Source organism: Anas platyrhynchos, chromosome 4 (genome assembly GCF_047663525.1).
Source record: "Anas platyrhynchos isolate ZD024472 breed Pekin duck chromosome 4, IASCAAS_PekinDuck_T2T, whole genome shotgun sequence".
NCBI lineage: Eukaryota > Metazoa > Chordata > Aves > Anseriformes > Anatidae > Anas > Anas platyrhynchos.
Genome location: NC_092590.1, coordinates 26,034,803 through 26,050,102, shown reverse-complemented (window position 1 = coordinate 26,050,102; position 15,300 = coordinate 26,034,803). Strand labels below are relative to the sequence as shown.

Here is a 15,300-nt window from a genome sequence, read left to right as displayed (position 1 = left end):
GTTTGGCTTATATCTTTTACTATTGAAACTATTTTTTTTTTCTCTTCAACAGGTAAGAGCTCCAGCAGGGAACTGATTTACTCAACAGTCCACTGCAACTTGGAGGATGAAGTAGCCTTGGTTTGAAATCAGTGAAATTATTTGAAACTAGGCCTTGTATATATTCATATATTCCATATGTATCTATGTATAAGCAGGTTTGTACTCATTTCATGGGATTATTCTCGATTTCTGACAGTAAAACAAATTACAGATAAAAAACAAACAAACAAACAAACAAACAAAAAACTTTAAAATCAAATTTCAATATAATTTCAATCTTACAAAAATGAATTGATGTTTACATTAAGCAATACTAAAGACATCTTTGAACTTTGTCTAATTTCAGTACAAAAACCCTCTTGCCCTAATGCCAACTAACATAGCAAAAAATTAAAATACCAGATTCATACAATAAATTACAAATGGGGAATTGCTCTTGATCTATGTAGGAACAGATTCAGAAGCAGAGTTTTATTCAAAATGGTCATGATAAATACAAACTTTCAAAAATGCAATTATAATGATATAAAACCATGTCTGTCTGAAGTATGAAATAGGCATAGCTTTCTCCTAATGAAGTGGAAATTTAGTTTGGCATGAAGATTGATGCTGCTGGAGTTAATTTCACCTGAAATCTGAAAGGTAAGGGAATAAGTACGGGAATATAAGGACAGTTGCACCCAGCCTAAGATCTTTTTCAGAAAGTTTATTGGGAAGTACAAATATCTACATAGAAGCCTGTCTCCCAGTCCATTTTTTTTTTTCCCATGCCTTTTAATTTCCCCATACCATTGTCTAAGATTTGATATCCAGATTCCGTAAAGAGAAAGGGTATGAGTCTGTGGTTGCTGACTGTAGAGACAAAAGGCAAGACCAAATCTACACACTGCTGTAGATTTTTTTTTAGCAGAACTTTATGTTGACCTTTTCAGACCTGTATTTTGTGAACTAGGTCAACTGACTTAGGGTGAGATTTATCCTAGCATTGAATGCCCTTTTGTTGCTTGCTGGTGGTACAACTAGGAAATGTTTTTCTTATCATGTGAGAATGTATTGTTATACTGTTAGAGCAATATTTAGAGCATATAAATTAAGGAAGGTGTGATAGAGCATACAAACTCCAGCAGGATTTGGGAGAGATGAGGTAGAACTGGTAATTTCGATCAAGAACCTCACAGGGACTGGCTGCAGCGAGGGCTCCTGGCGGGGAGACGAACGAAGCCAACCCCAAACCCCCCAATAACGCGGAACAGAGCCGCAGTCCCGGCCCTCCCCCGGCCCCCCTACCCCCCGAGCAGGCAGGAGCTGTGCGTGTGCCGCCGCGGGCGCTGACATTCTGAGGGAGCAGCCAGGGGTATAAAAGCAGTCCCTAGGGAGCGCCGCAAACAGGACGCGCTAGCAGGACCGGCTTGGCAGTTAGCGCAGGCAGTTCAAGCGGGGCAGGGAGAAGAACCTGGATGGACCTCGCCATGGTGGGCACCCGTCGCAGCGGTCGGTCCGAGGCGGCAACCCAAAGGGAGGAGATGCTGCCTCTCTGGGCTCGCGTGGGCACCCAAGTGAATCCCCCTGAGGGGGGAGGTGGCAGTCCAGACAGGTGACTGCGGGGAACCTTATTGTTGCTTGTTTGTTTCCTTTTTAAGTGCCATAGTGATTAAGAGGAGAAGTAAGACAAGTGATTTGTGAGTCAAGTCTTCACTTTTAAAATCAGTTTGAACTTTGGCTGTGAAAAGGTGGCTTTGAGTACGAATCATTACCAAGATTTTTAGGGTTATCCTCTAATTGTAGTATTCTGCCCAAAAGACGCACTTGAAATATTATGGTCAAATAATTTTTTCTCTCTATTCTTGCTATGGCCTTGAATGGCTTTTCACAACATTTAGATCATAACATATTGTGCTATTAATTACTTTGAATATTTGGAGCGAGTCCAGATAATTTTCTTAAGATAACTTCAGTGAAAATTAACTCAATGCATTGACACTGCTCCAGTAGCTGTTTTTCTTCTCTCTATCGTATTGGGAAATTTTAAAATTAGTAAACTGACAAAAAATTTTTGCATACTTTGAAATTCTAAGCAGATCTTGATAAGTACAGTAACTGTTATATATGGTTATATATATTCTCTCTATATATATTCTCTGTGAAATAATCAAATACTGCAGAAGGTAAATATGGAGTAAGTTTTAAAAGATTAATGGTAATGCTATTGCTCAAAAAGCATGGTAAAAAAAAAAAGCTTCAAAAAGTCAGTAAGAGTGAATTAAAATGACAATGGAATATCAAATAATAAGGCTAAATCCTATTTGCTTTAACTTAAATAATACATCTTATTAGGGACATAAGAATAAAAAAGGATTTGGGGAAAGTATGTTAAGTACTCTACAGGAACGAACCAGAACAAAATAAGACAAAACTGTGTATGATTAGCCTCAAGTTCCACAGTGATCTTGCTAAATTGACTTCAGCGAAGTTGACTTCAGAACTTGACTGGCTGGAAAAAGCACATGTGCACACACACATACATACTCACACAGAAATTTGAAGCCAATTCTGGAGGCAGTTTCTATGCTTTCACTAACTTGGTACTTAGAAATAGTTCTAGAAATTGCTGTTGAGATGGCTCAGACATTCTTGGAGAGATGCAATCACACATTTCTTGAGCTTGATCTTGTAAGAGAATATAACTGTACATAAGGGCTCCAATTGCTATTCATATATTCATTGTGTTGTACTGGTTCATTTCTGTCAGTTGTTTACTTTAGGATTGCAGTGATTTATTTGTTATTAAAAACATTATATTTCCAATCAATAATAAATATAATATGGGAAAAGAAACAATCGAAAGAATAAACAAACAAACAAAAGAGATCAGAAGTCAGTGTCTAGACAAAGGTATATCTGTCTTTTAACAAAATCTGTCATAAATAGAAGACTAAAGAACCTCATTCCTAGAATCACAGAATGGTTTGGGTTGGAAGAGACTTAAAAGATTACCTGGTTCCACTCCCCCACCACCATGGTCAGGGACACCTTCCACTATGCCAGGCTGCTCAAAGCCCAATCAAGCCTGCCCTTAAATGCTTCCAGGGACTAGGCATCCACAACTTCTGGGCAACCTGGCCTCACCACCCTCTCAGTAAAGAATTTCTACCTAATATCTAATCTAAATCTACCCTTTTAGAGCTTAAAGCCATTACCTCTTGTCCTATCTCTGCACTCTGCACTGTAAAGAGTCCCTCTCCAACTTTTTTTGTAAGTCCCCTTTAGGTACTGGAAGGTCTCTTCAGCCTTCTGTTCTCCAGACTGAACAGTGCCTGCTCTCTCAGCCTGTCTTCGTGGTGGAGGTGTTGTAGCTTGTCCTGGTTTCAGTTAGGACAGGGTTAATTTTCCTCCTAGTAGCTGGTAGGGTGCTATGTTTTGGATAGAAAGAGAAGAGTGCTGATAACATGCTGATGTTTTAATTGTTGCAGAGCAGTGCTTACACCAAGCCAAGGACTTTTCAGCTCCTCACTGTCTTGCCAGTGGACAGTCTAGGGGTGCAGCAAAATCTGGGAGGGGACAGACTCAGGACAGCTGACCCAAACTGGTCAAAGTGGTATTCCATACCATCTGATGTCATGCTAAACAATATATAGGGGTGGCTAGCCGGGATGGGGGGGCTGGCTGCTTGGGGTAGGTTGGGCATTGTTCAGCGGGTGGTGAACAATTTGTTTTGTACACATTGTTATTATTATTATTATTATTATTATTATTATTATTATTGTTATTGTTATTGTTATTGTTATTATTTTCCCATCTTGATAAACTGCCTTTATCTCAACTCACAGGTTTCACTTTCCCGTTTCTCTCCCCCATCCCAGAGAGGGAGGGGAGAGGGTGAGCGAATGGCTGTTTAGCTGCCGGCCGGGTTAAACCACAACATAGTTCTTCTCTGGACTCACTCCAACAGGTCCATATCCTCATGCTGGGGGCCCCAGAGCTGAGCACAGTGCTCCAGGTGTGGTCTCACAAGAGCAGAGTAGAGGGGAACAATCACCTCCCTTGACCTGCTGGTCATGTTTCTCTTGTTGCAGTTGGCTTTCTTTTAATAGAGTTGGCTTTCTGGGCTGCAAGTGCACATTGCCAGTTCATGACAAGCTTCTCCTCAAACAACACCCCCAATTCCTCCTCAGGGATGCTCTCAAACCATTCTCCACCCAGCCTGCATTTACACTTGGGATTTCCTCAACCCAGGTGTGGGACGTTGCACTTGGCCTTGTTGAACTTCAAGAGTTCAAGCCTATTTCTAAAGATAGGGCTTAGAAAGAGATTGAGAATGAATATATGATGAAGAGAGATATAATGTTACAAACAAAAAATATGAAGTTGATGTGAAAGAAACATTCTAGATTTTGATCTGATCTTCTTTCTTGTTTTGCATATTTTGAATAAAATCTCTATAGATCAGCATAGGAAGAAAAAATGCTGCAGTTTCTGTAAACAGCTTTCTAAAATATATGTCCTTGAAGAGCAGTAATTTTGGAAATTAATGGCCAATATATACAGTTAATATTCCTGCTTTAGTTTTACTTTGTTCCTAGAGATCGTTCTTTAGTCATTCTCTTCATTTTCATTGCTATAGACTGAGCAATAGTTAAAATGTTGAATATTTACTTATGTTCCTTCCAAGAAATTACTTATGAGAGCATGTGCTTCCCAATGAAAGAGCTTTTATGCTAACTTCATATATTAGTACTTTTACAATAAGCAAGCTTACCCCTAAGTGCTAATGCTTTGTGTGTCAGCATGCCTTTCTCTCTGTGGCTGACCCAAAAAGCTTTAAGTCTGCTTCTCTTCCAGCTGTCTACTCAACTTTTATCATCGTAGATGAAAGATGCAACTGTGGAACAGGTTTTTATTCCAACATTAAACTTCTCAGTTGGTCATACCAAGATTTTGGCCAACAGATTTAGAAAATATTTAAATAATAAGATACATTGTTGAGTCCATTCTCTGGGCTGAATTTTGTTTTATTTTCATCATCAGTTAGCACAGATTGCAATCAGTTTATGCTTTCCTAAGAACAGTTCTGAGCTATTCCTAGGACAATGGCATAAGCCTTGGGTGCATTTTTCCTTTTCAGAAGAATCATGAGAGATGAACCTATAATATCCCCTAGTGAATTTAGTTATTAGCAAAGTATATGAGAACCTCTGAGAATTATGAACATAAAACAAAAGCTTTATTTTATTAGGTCTTCCAGGAAGATTGTACTGAAGCTGAAAAGTGTTTAAAAATTACTGGGAATGTTACTTGAGAGTAATATTAGAACAGGGTGGCAATGTGGGTGTAGAATTCAGGGAAGATTTTAAAGGTGAAAACACTGGTATATTTCTCACTATCTTTTAGAAGATGGATGCTATTCCTTAATAACTTAAATCCTTTTGCATTCTGGTATGTTTCTCACAGTGCTGCATCTTGCTTCATTCTCTTCTATTTAGAGAACATCCAGATGGTCCTTTAAATTGTTTGGGGGAAAAGTAATCATTAGTTGAATCAAAGTGCTTTTATATAGCTGTCCTTGAAGAAATGAGATGAAAGGCTAAAAGGTTATTAAAGCAGTCACTGTGTCAGTGACTGATATTTTATACAAACTTGAGAAAAATTACTGACTTTTACTTTCCTTCAAAAGGTATGAAGTGTACTTCATAGTGATATTTTTTTTCCTAAAACTTGAAAGAACTGTTGTTATTACATTACTTACTTTTTAGTTCCTTTATGTATTTAGAAACTTTTTAACCATGCAGTTGATTTCATCTGGGCCTCTTTCCCAAACCTCCCTTTACTTACTAATTAACTTTAATGTCAGAAGTATAGCTTTTTGTTTTATTATGTTATTCTGGTATAGCAAAGTTGTGCCGCAAGACAGATTTATAAAACCTCAAGTAGATCTCAGCAGATGCCTTTGCTGCCAGCTGTCAAATTTATTCCTGTCTGTGTGTAGCCAATACTTTGTTAGAAGTAAAATTCAGACCACATTCCCCCTTTCCCCCTTCTCCCCATCCTTGTAGATTTCAGCCTTTTTTTTTTTTTTTTTTTTTTTTTTTTTTTTATGAAAGAGTTAAGACAATACTTTCCTTTGATGGTTTACTTACTGCACTACTATCTGCCATTCGGATACTATACTCAAGACAAGAGAATAAGGCCTAGTACAAATCCATTCCCGTCTTCTATTAGATAGCAGGTTTGATGTAGACATGAAATACAAATTGCTAATTTGTATTGAGCTGTGTAAAATTAATTATCTCCAAATTCAGATTTAAATGAATTTTTATTTAAAGATCTCTTCTCTTTCAGCTTCCTCTGGGTTTAAGAAAGCAATTAAAATTCTTTTTTTTTTTTTTTTTTTTTTTTTTTAGAGATGAAATGATTTTATAAAGCATGACCTTTTTTTCTAATATAAATATTCTTTGGTTTTGTATTTTAACTATACTGAAATTGTGGTTTTCTGCCTATTATAAACCATAAACATGAAAGAAACAGCTACTGACCTAAGGAGATGAGTAAGCAGGCATAGCAGGGGAAAGAATTAAAAAAATATATATTACTATTAATGACATCTTAGAAGAGCAAGTGACCATGACACAAATGAGGAAAAGGGGGAAAAAAAAAAGAGAGAGAAGAAGTGAAAGGATAATACAAACTAAAGACAGAGTAAGAGAAATACTTTCCTTTCTAAACACATTTATCTATATCATAGGAAAACAAACAAAAACAAACAAGCAAATACAGGGAAACAAGAACAACAGAAAATAAAAGATAGGAATTCAGAAAGTGCATTGGTAGAATGAATCATTGCATCTCAGCTGTAGACAAGTCTTGAAACAGAAGTTTAAAAAATGCTTCCTAGATTTTATCCAGACAATTTTTTGGCCATTTCTAAAAAATCCAAATCGCTATATCAATTTTCTGTGGCTAAACATCCAAACAGTTATATGATTTCTTGAAGCAAACTAAATCTTTGCCTAATCACTTTTTCTCACTAATTTTAATTGGTCTGGTATTTCTGGCATTATTAATAATTTAATTTTTATTACAGTGTAGAGCCTATCTAATGAGAAATGGCACAATGATGGTTTCAAGGCAAATCAAGATGTCTTTGAATGAAACCTTTGCTGAATGACCTGTGCTACAAAGGATAGGACAGGACAAGATGCAGAAGATTATGCACCTATTAATGGGTTTGTTCTCATTTTTTCTCTTATTGTAGGCATATTGAAGCAAAGACAGAAGCATAGCCAAATATTGGCTATGCATATATGAACTAAGCTATATACATATGCCTGTATATGCCTGTGGAAACCTGGAGAAGCTGTGCCCTTGTCAGAATACCATCAGCTATTGACTTATTACACACTTGAATGAGAAAAGAAAGGGGAGGGAAAAATGGAAAAAATTAAAAAAAGAAAAAAGAAAAAAAATGGAAATAAAGGAAAACAGGATAAAGGGGAATTGCTATAAAACTGGTTGTATGATTCTTCATCTGTTTTGAAGCTGCAGAATGCCAGCTGATAAACACTCATACCAGGATGCTGAGTCCAGACCTTGACTAGGAAGTTTGATCAATATAAAAATACCAATCAGCACACAGTTCTTCACTGAGCATTAGGCAAGGAAAAATCCATTATTAAAACAGTAAACTATATGATCTGTTCTTCCACTCTTTTTTATTGGCTCATATTCAGCCATTTTCACTAAAAGAAGCATTTGAAGATACCCCATTCTGGATTTATTTATGTATAGGATTTCTGTGATGTTTTTTCAAAGTATGGTAGCAAAATTCAAACCCTGCTTTTAGGTTTTAAGTTCCATTGTGAAATGATTTTAGCCACATGTGTGAAATGCTGTGTCTGAGCCAATATTCCTGACAGGATCTATGAATTTATACAGAAAACTGTGCTGTTACTCTTTTATGGCATGTGGACCACAGTTGACTCACAAACACTCTTCTTAAAGAATTGGTAGATGTTGACTGATGATGCTTAATTACCTGCTGTGGTGTGTTGTATGCTTGTGCGCCAAAAATTCAAAGATATCTACATGTTTTAGGATCTTAATTCCATGTAAAAGTTAAGTACCATTAAATACATGTGAGATTTCCCTTTCTCAGGATGGTTTCGTAAGGATGTGTATATGTCTAACTCCTAATCTGGTCTTAAAAAAAAAAATTAGTTCTGAAGTTATCAAATATTTTGAAAACTTTATCCCTCTGGATATAAAATAAATAAATAAACCTGAAGATATCAATCAGATTTTTGACACACAGAGTGAAGTAATCAGTGTGAACTGCCACTAGAACCGCAGTGGGTTGCCACATGAAAGGGAAAGATCACTACATAAAGGTAGACAGAATGTAAAGGTAACATAAAGAATCCATGTACCTTATAAAAGCAACATAAAGAATCTTAGGTGGATTGTCTATACTAAAATGTAGCATTCTTTAGGTCTGCTGCAGCTCTCAATACATCGATTAGATTGTTACTAGTGATTTAGATGGAACTTAGCTGTTGTTGGATGGTCTTCAACGTATTTTTTATTCTCCCTGTCTTCTGCTGTCTCCTAAATTATAAGCTGATGCCTTAAGAATCTATGACATTCTGTTAAATCCATTTCCTTTTTTTGTGCATATGGGTATAACTGTGTGCAGACGTAAAGCTAAGTTTTAATTATGCAATTATTAGTCACTCCAGCTCGTCACTTAAACATGCTGTTATGTTGTTTTCCAGCTCCACCCAAAAACACTTCCTTGTTTACTCAATATAAAAAATAGTTGTTGTATTACAACCTTTTTCCTAAGTGTTATTTCTGACTAAACTTATAGTAATTTTGACTACCTATTATGCATTTGAATCATTCTTCATTCATTATATACTTTTCTCATTTTATTCTGCATAATGCTTTTTAGACTTTTCCCAGGATCTTTCCTCTGTAACCTTGTACTTCTCTTAGGCTGTTCTTCCAACTATTTGGTCCAGATACCAATGTTGGATTTGTTCTTACAATATCCTTTATTTTCAGCAACCACAGTTTTGCCCATTGCCATGCCAGAGATCATAATGTGTTCTCATCCCACAGTTTTCCCTGAGGATCTACTGTGATACCAAAAAGAAATCAGCCAGATAATAATGAGAACAGTTAAAATGTTCTAGGTTTTGTTGTTCTTTTTTTTTTTTTTTTTTTCTTTTAATATTTTCTTGTTATCTTTTTTCTTAGAGCATAACTTTTTTTTTTTTTTTTAATACTTGGTACTTTTTAACTTACATCTGGAAAATACTACTTACAAAGCTGATACCAACTAAAGCATACAATAGTAAGATGGATGAACATTCAGGTATTTTTCCAATAGAAATTATAACACATCCTTACTCATAAATTTTTGTCAGGCCTCTAACCTCTTCCAGCTCTTCCATATTTAACTAGGAATTATTGGTAAATTCTTTAAAGTAGTCTGAAATTCTATTCTAAACATATATGTTACCTTGCAATAGAAATAACACCTTCTGACTAGCAAGTAAGTGTCATTCATTCCTTGGCTGAGACACAAAGGATTAAAAATGATTTCTTCATAAAAATGTGGAAAGAAAAATCTTAAAAATCTAAATAAACCTGATAAAAGTGGTTTCTTGTACAGTGACTCTGAAGCTGCTGTCCTGAAAGAAATGCCAATGCCAACTATATAATTGCTTCTCCACCCAGCTGGTGGGAGCCACAGGGATATTGCTACAACTAATTTCTGATTATTATAAACAAAGATTATATACATATGCATATATAATAATAATAATAAACCTTTTTGTTCTCTAGAAAGTTATTGTCATCACCAGGGAATGTAAGTGTTTATTTCTATATGATAATATAATTCAACTAATATAGAATGTAATTGTATTGAAAAAGGAGAAAAATAATCTCAAGTCAGCTTTGTGGGTGAGTGGGGAAATATAAAACCTGAACTGAACTTAATTGTTATTACAGATGAATGATTTGGGACTCATTTATAGGTGATTTGTTTACTTCTGTTAGTTATGTTTTACCCCTGTGTTATACATTGAGCCCAGGTGTTATGACTTAATTTTCATGTTGCCCTCTGTGTTGCCACTAAATAGTTATCAAATATCCACATAACCAGCAGGTTCTAGGTATAGAACTAGTTTAGATTTAATATTCACTTTTTTTTTTCTGTTTTTCTTTTTGTGTCATGGGTCCTCTACCCTGAAGCAGTGTTTTTATGAAAAATGTAGCCTTTACATGCATTTTTCTTGAAGGCAGTTTTACAGGGCATTAAAAAACTCTTCCCTTTCTGCCTCCACCTCTTTGTTTCTTTTCTTTGAATACCCGTTTTCATTTTTACTAACATTTCCAAATAGTAAAGAACAATGTCCTGGAAAAATAATTTAAATCCTTATTTTTCATAGTCTGTCCTAATGTCATCGAATTTTAAAGGTATTTGGGCTCTCAGGGCTACTTCAGGTTAAATAGAAATCAAGACTTGTGTGGGTGGGATCTTTAAGATTTCCTTAGGGAAGATCAATTAACTTGTTAATGAGACTTTCAAATAATGAATACTGCAGATAGACCCAAGTATACTGGAAAAGTTGTTTTCTAATATATTATGAACTAATTAAATCTATAATTGAGATGGAAATAATCTTCTATACATCTTCCAATGTGTGCGCAGAAGAGTTTTCTGTTCACTTTAGACATTTTAGAACTGATAAGGACTCCAGCACACTCAGAAAATAATTTCTATGGTTTCAATGTAATTAATTGTGACTTTTATTGGCCTAAATTGTTAAAATCCACCCCAATAAAAGTAAAAGTTTGGCTTCGAGGAGCGCGCACACACACACACATACACAAAAAAAAAAAAAAATTTGCATGTTGTAGTTTGTGTAACAACTTCCTGGAGCTATACTGTTCATCTGCAAATGAATTTTACTTTGTGCATAAGTGCGATATACACACTGAAGGGAACTGGAACAAATTGGCACTTCACTCCACAATGGGAATAAAACATTTTTCCTGATCACAGCTTTTCCCAAGAACTAAGCAAATTAGGGAAATAAAGGCCATTAAGTAAAATTAGATTTTATGCTATTTAACAGGTGTTTTGGTCTATTTTACCCTGAGGGTAGATCACAATGCAGTCCAAAAAGTTAATTGTTTGATAATTGTACAGTTTGCACATTTATTTCCAGTATTTTAGCCTATAGTATAGTTCTGTTAAACTTCTGTCATCTATCTTTGGACCTATTCTTTCCTTAATGCATCCAAGAATTATAAGCAACAATAGCTTAACTCTATTTTGAGAGCATTTGCATTGGATATTGTCTGAAACACTGGTTAAACTCTCTGAGAAACAGAATTAAAATCAAAAGCTACTGTAACAGATTTATATTCCTTAGGGCATTTCTGAAAGAAGGAACAGAGTATTACTGCTCATTTTCAATAGAAATTTATTCCTGAAACATTATGAATCACAAATACAATAACTTGTCTCATGCTTCAAAATACAGCCCCTGAAGACGACCATGCACAAGAAAGACAGAAGATGGAGCTATTAATATAGAGGTATATGTTCACCCCCCAAAATACGTAGATATTTTTCACTGCACAATGATCAACTGTAAAAAAATAGCAGCACCAAAACAAACAAAAACCTTACTGAGCACAATGTAAGAATATCACTCAGCAGTATATGTGTGAGGAGTTGAGTAGCTAAGTTTCAGTTTCCCGTATATACCAAAAATACAACATATACATCAATCATAATACATCATACATCATAATACATCATAAAAACACTAAGACATCATAAAAACACTATTGTCCAGAAAAACAAAACTCAAACTGAAAATGGTACAGCAATACATATATTTTCTTAACTAGTCAGGAGCCCACATACACAACTAAAAATACTTTTTCATTTATTTTTTGTGTGAAATGGGGTCACTGGCAGCTTCTTTGTCACATATTAATTTTAAGCAGTTAATCAGATTACCATTATGTAAATATACATGCCATAAATTTGGCGGATTTCCTTTTCTTATATAAGAGAAGTAGGAAAACTGTCCAAAAGGGTAAATAATTCATAACCTGCTGCCCCAAAATCTAAACATTTATGTTGTTCGCTCCCATTCAGCCATAGGAATTAGTTCTTGTCCCTCATTTCCTGCCAAAACTTGAAAATTGTTCCCCCTTCCTGGCCTACCTCTTCAAAACAATTTAGCCAAATTTGCATGCTTGCCTCAGTCAGTGTCACTCCATGTACCAGAAAAAGCCTGAGGGAAGACACACATTTAAAAGGACAGTTCTGTGCCCAGGACAAGTATATCTTTTTAGATATTTTATGAGTATTTTGTAAATCTTCAGAAGTAAGATCTTCAGAAGATTTTACCTTTGTTTTTGAAAAAAGATTTTAATTTTGTTTTTGAAAAGCAAAAGTTTACAAAATACTAGGAAGCTATTTTTCACAAGTATTATGCAAGAGTAATGAGAAAAACAAGCATACAAATAGGCTGTGGAAAAAGTTTCAGTTACCACTCATTCAAATATCACTTTTTTTTTTTTTTTTTTTTAAAGCTTAATCTAATTCCTTTAATTGTTATGCATGCATTTTATATGGGCATGCACAATATATATTCCTTGCACTATACACACAAAAAGGTAAAAGGGAATGCTGATCTCTGAAAGCGCTAACACTTAATTTCCTATGAAATGTGCAACTAAAAAAAAAAAATCTGTTTAGAATATTTTTTTTAATTTTTTTTCCCTTCAGTTGTTATAGGAAAATAGGTTTTATGATCTAATCAACAATACAATTTTAGTAAGTTACTCCGCTAGTTACCTCATAATGATTACTCTATTATTATGTCTAGGTACAATTATTGTTGTGGGGAATAGTTTTCCAGTCTTCACTTTTAATTAATTAATAGATCTTTGCAATTTTGCAATAACTTAAAACCCTGATAGATCTACTCCAGCTGGACATTGCAACCTTTCTTTCTGATATTTACTTTCCATCATGTCTAATGTCAACATGTTGTGCAAAATTAAAAGACATAATATTTTGTGAAATGGATTTATATGCATTAATATTTATTCTAATTTGTAATATAGTCCTCGTTTTGTGTAAAATGTTAAGTATATACTGCATTTCTCAGGAGACTGAAGTCCCAAGATCTTTGAGCCCAAGTCAGAATTCGAGCACAGTTTGTAATCCCCAGAAATGCACAGTCCATCATTATCCCTCAATGATACTGACACAGTGCTTTATCTCATGGGCTATACTTAAAATCAGCAAAATATTCCCTGTCCTGTTTGGAACAGATGGGCAATTCTATTGCCTCTCATTTTAGTAAACTCCTTTGCACTGCAATTATTGATATCATTAACTAATATGATATTGCACTAGAAATGTATTAGATACAACAGCTTTTTGTTGTTGTTATTGTGCTCAACTTAACTCCTTTGTGATATTCAATATTATGCATCTAGGTTAGTGGTTATGAATGCTTCAAAATATATTTTGATATCTGTTAATATGATTTTTTCTTTCTTCTCTCCCCAGTTTATGTTGGGTCTTTAAACAGTGCCAATTTACAATGAGGATTTGCGACCAACTATATCAGAAACACATCTGTATTTGTTTTTTCAAATGGAAAATATAATATATATTTACAATGAAATAATTAAATACTCTTTAAGAATGAAAACAACATGCTTCCTACGCATATGTGCAGTAGAAACAAATACAGTAAATAGAATGTCAGATCACAGAACTTTAGCCCAATCTATGATGGTATTTACATTTTATATAACTCAGTTTGTACTGAATGTGACCAATTAAGAAAATTTAATTGTAACATTATTATCTTTTGTTCCCCTATTCTAACTTTGAAGTAACAGTTGTAACTTAAATAGAAAAAAATATAAAGCTGTGTGCTTTTCAGTGGATTTTAGTTCTTTAATATGCCCCTATATAATTAAATAAATTAAATAAATAAAAATGGTTCATTTTGAAAAGAAACAGAGGAGTTGAAAATTTAGTTTGCCATAGCTTTCTCAGTGCTAAGTTTGAAAAAATTTCAAACCCAAACCACAGTCACTGTTAGTTCCTTGATATAGCACCAGTGTAATCACCATCTTTTAAATGAGAGCAGTAAAAACAATATATGTACAGTAACAAATATCCCATACTAATGAACCTGCAACACTGTTCTGAAGCATATTCAGGAAGAACTAAAGCAAATGAAGAGAATAAGACCAAAATAATAATCATAATAATAATGTAACAGAAGTAAGAGTTACCCATGCAGTCACTGTTGCACCGTGACTCTTCTGTCTTAGCACTCACTACCTGGAATTCAGATAATCTTACACTATTATGTGTTTTCTTACTAGTGAAAGTAAATACTGCTTCACTTTAAATTCTCTATCACTAACACTGTCTATTAATATTCTAAATACATATGGCATGAAAGACCAACATATTATTTATACATTTTAATACTGTGATTTTAGAACACGTTCTAAAGAACTTGGTAGATGGCCAAGTATTCGTAAGCTATTTGATAGGTCTACCTAATTGTAATTTACTAACCTTTTGGAAAGTTTTTGCAAATACAAATGAATAAAATGCACTATACATTTAATTATCTTTGATCCACTGTTGATAATACATAACATTAATGTCAGGTTAACATTCCATAATTTAGTTTTGTTATATTTTTCTTCTACTGTTACTTATCACATAAAGCATCAGTGTAATAATCTGGTAAGGACTATAAGGACTATGCCCTTATTTATTTATTTATTTATTTATTTATTTATTTATTTATTTATTTCCTGCTGGGAATTTTCAACTAACAGTTTAAGGTGTTTCTATCAAATGATTATCAAGCAGTTTAAAAAAAAATATATTATCAAACAGTTTAAAAAATATATACTTTGCCTGCTATGATAACACAGCTGACATGGAACGCTATAGTTGGAATATATCATTTAAATTGTGTAAGTAATCACTTATTTCATATAGATTTTTTCTCACAAAAAAAAAAAAAATTAAAAAAAATAGGAGGGGAGGGCAGGGCACCATTAGTTATAGATAGATATGCTGATCCAGAATTGATTTTGGTGAGGTTTTACTCATGAAACCAAGTTCCTGTTCCACAGGTTAATCTAAACCAGGGAGAAATGTTCATCAGATGAAGAATATCTACT

The 15,300-nt window shown here is 34.3% G+C and overlaps 1 long non-coding RNA gene across 1 annotated transcript; it reads left to right on the top strand.

Annotated features, from left to right (window-relative positions):
* The first annotated feature begins 1,481 nt into the window (after window positions 1–1,481).
* On the top strand, window positions 1,482–14,118 carry LOC140002333 (uncharacterized). The gene is made up of 3 exons (XR_011808699.1): window positions 1,482–1,636; window positions 11,595–11,649; window positions 13,649–14,118. It is a non-coding gene; the product is annotated as an uncharacterized lncRNA (long non-coding RNA).
* Window positions 14,119–15,300: the final 1,182 nt, after the last annotated feature.